Source organism: Medicago truncatula, chromosome 7 (assembly GCF_003473485.1).
Source record: "Medicago truncatula cultivar Jemalong A17 chromosome 7, MtrunA17r5.0-ANR, whole genome shotgun sequence".
In the NCBI taxonomy this organism is placed as follows: domain Eukaryota; kingdom Viridiplantae; phylum Streptophyta; class Magnoliopsida; order Fabales; family Fabaceae; genus Medicago; species Medicago truncatula.
Genome location: NC_053048.1, coordinates 3,811,946 through 3,815,106, shown reverse-complemented (window position 1 = coordinate 3,815,106; position 3,161 = coordinate 3,811,946). Strand labels below are relative to the sequence as shown.

Genomic DNA, 3,161 nt, shown 5'->3' with positions numbered 1-3,161 from the left:
ACCAATAATATACGAGATTAATATCGTAAGCAGACTTTGTATCAAGTTGTTAGGATTTATGAAATGCTTCTAAAAGGCTAAAAGAAAATATGAGCTAAAATCCGTAAGAGTTCAAGAATGTATAGCATAAGTGATACATAATCAAAGTACGTTCAAGTAATTTTATTGACTTAAGCAATTAAAAGTTGTACGGTAAAATGTTCATAGCATTTTTAACATAAAAGTAGCTTTATTTTTAGCATGCTTTGGTTCTCATTTATATTTGATTGTCGAAAATGAATTGCACCAAAATCCATTTTGAGCGTTATCGAGTGGAAGACAAACTTGGTGAAGGTGTCGTTGGCGATGTACATATCAAGACTGGTATTCCTGTTGCCATAAAGTTTGTCGAAAACAAACGTGGTTTGAATTTGAATTGTATGACCTCTTTCTTCACTTGATTTACATTATTTTCAGTTTTTGCTTCTCCTAAGTAATATTTTATTTCTTTCAATCTGTTAGAATGATGAAAGAATTCAATATTTTAGAATCGCTCGGGCATGATCACATCATACGCCTCTACAAGGTTTTACCGAATGGGGTAGGCGTTTGTGCAATCATGCAATACATATCAGAAGATATTTTGAAGTACATCAAGAGGAACAGAGGGATTAAAGAAAATGAAGCAGAAAGTTTTTTCAGCAGGTAGAAAATTTCTTCAATTGTCAACTAACCTCTACTTTGGGCAGATAATCTCTGCTGTGGAGTTCGGTCACAGTAAACGTATAGTACATTTGGACCTTAAACCTGAGAATATACTGTTTGACGCGCACAACAGTTTGAAGCTTGTTGATTTTGGCCTATGCGAAATCATGCGTAATGGTTATTTTCTTCAGAAAATTCCTGGAAGTCCTTAGTATCCAGCTCCTGAGGTTTGTACATCTATAGTAATTTGTGAAAAAGATTTAATTTCAACTAAGATTAATTACAAATTAATGAAATCTAGATTATAAATATAGTGAAGCTATGTGAATACACAAGTGTGAAATATTTGTTCCTCTTATGATTCATACTCTTCTTTTTTGCAGGTTGTCACAGGAAAACAGTATGCCGGACCTAAAGTAGGTATTAGAGCTGTGGTGCACTCTTATACACACTTCTATGTCAACAAGCTCCTTTTGGAGATCACGATAGCACCGTTTCCGAGATCATCGAACTAGTAAAGGAATAATTTCATTTGAGTTTGTAAGGACAAATAGATTTCCAATCATCATAATTCGTCTGTTTTGTCGTTTGTTATATATAGGATGGGCAGTACACTCTTCCTAGCTATCTATCTCCTGGTGCCAAATAATTGATAAGTGGAATGCTTACAGTGGATCCGATAAAAAGAATAACAATATCGGACATTAAAAAGCATCCTTGGTTTGCTACGGACCTTCCTCGTTATTTGAAATAGACTTCGACAGGGCCAAGAGGTTTGGTATTATTTTTTTAAGGCCAAAAAGGTTTGATACCAATTTGTTTTTAACCAATATCATGATTTTTCAGATTGATAAAGGGATTCTGCATATTTAGTTGAAATTCGATATAATGCAGAAGAGGTAATAGAACTCCTTAGAGAAGGGAGACAAGACGAGGTTTGTTTCCTTCATTTTCACTTTAGATACCGGCATGCCCAGATTGCTACTAATTACCATCATTTTTAGACAACCTGTATGTTATTATTTGTTATTCGACAAACACCTTCCTCTTCCCAGAGACAATCTTGAAACTGAGTTTCAAAAGGCAGTGGTGGGTTTGTTTTCTCTTCTGATTACGATCAACTAATTTCTTACTTTTACAACCGCTTTATTTGATGAAGTGATTCAATCATTTTTAACTTACTTTTAAATTGTATCCCCGTGTGAAATATGCAGCAGTCTCAAAATTGCTTGTTATACTCTATAAACAGTGTCCCAATGAGTAAACCGTACTCTGAAACTTATCTTTCTAGCTTGAACATAGTTGTATGCGTAATTTTTTACGAATGAAAATGTGGTTTTTCTATTCTTGATATTATAATTATGTCTTTCTAGAACAGGATACTATGCAAAGCTCATTAATTTTGGTTTTATGATATGACTGCTTAGGATTCTGGTTTGAACCGTATCCCCTGCAGTCAAGTTGCTTTTCAAAGAGTAGGGCCGAGGCAAGGTTTCCCAGTCGAGGGAAAGTGGTTCCTTGGGATTTAGGTACAGTATTTTAGAAGATATTTGCCTTCCTTCTCGTTGAATAATCATGTGTATATTTATATACAAACCTGTCTTGGCGACCAAGCTTAAGCCTAGAATTGGTCCCTTTGACTGGAGAGCTAGACGGAAGGTTAGCAATTGTGGTGAACCAGCAATATGGTTGTACTCAAGTTTGAACTTCAGGTACTAATAATCTATGTTACACTTAGATTTTAAATGAATTGTTTATTTACAAGCTTAGTAGTAACTTTAGACTGAACTTGTATCTCGTATCTGGCATGTGTCGGTGTCGGACACCAACACACTACTGAAACATGTAGACACTAACATTGAAGTGTCAGTGTTGTATTTAGTATTTTAGTGTTTCTGTGGATTTTTTTCAAGAATATGCTCAAACCTTGTGTTAATATCTTCTTTTATATCTTCTTTTACAGCTCTACAAAATTCAGGAGAATCATCTGCTTAATCTTATAAGGGTTGAGGGCCTCACTTATCTTTTCTTGGATCTTTGTGCTGCCTTCCAAGCTAAGCTCCATTTCACATAGATCTTACGATAAATGATGATGACTATAGTGTTAAATTAATTTGCTAATTAAGATGCATACTTATGTTCATCAAACGTGTATGGATCACTTTATTTTGTAATAACAATTACAGCAATCTTTGATCATAGAAAAAGCAGAATCTGGCTGAGCAGACTGGAAGATTAAGAGAATAAAATCGTCTCTTTTCTTAATTTAACTGTTTTCAATCATCAAATTTTTTATTTCTAATCTACCGGTATGTGGCCGACTACAAACAATATAAGTCTAGCTATTTTTTCTTTTCTAATGTTCATAATGTGAATTGATACTCAGAATGAAAAATTTGAGAAATTAGCAAACAGTAAGGCATGCATTCTGCCGGTATTATAACATTCTTACAACATGGAAAACTTAAAAGAACGAT

The 3,161-nt window shown here is 34.2% G+C and overlaps 1 long non-coding RNA gene across 2 annotated transcripts; it reads left to right on the top strand.

Annotated features, from left to right (window-relative positions):
* Positions 1 to 466: 466 nt before the first annotated feature.
* On the top strand, positions 467 to 2,909 carry LOC112416501 (uncharacterized). Of its 2 annotated transcripts, XR_005643241.1 has the most exons (5): positions 467 to 911; positions 1,068 to 1,198; positions 1,286 to 1,457; positions 1,531 to 2,396; positions 2,648 to 2,909. It is a non-coding gene; the product is annotated as an uncharacterized lncRNA (long non-coding RNA). The 2 variants fall into 2 exon arrangements; XR_005643240.1 differs by having other exon boundaries at positions 1,068 to 1,457.
* The last annotated feature ends 252 nt before the right edge of the window (positions 2,910 to 3,161 follow it).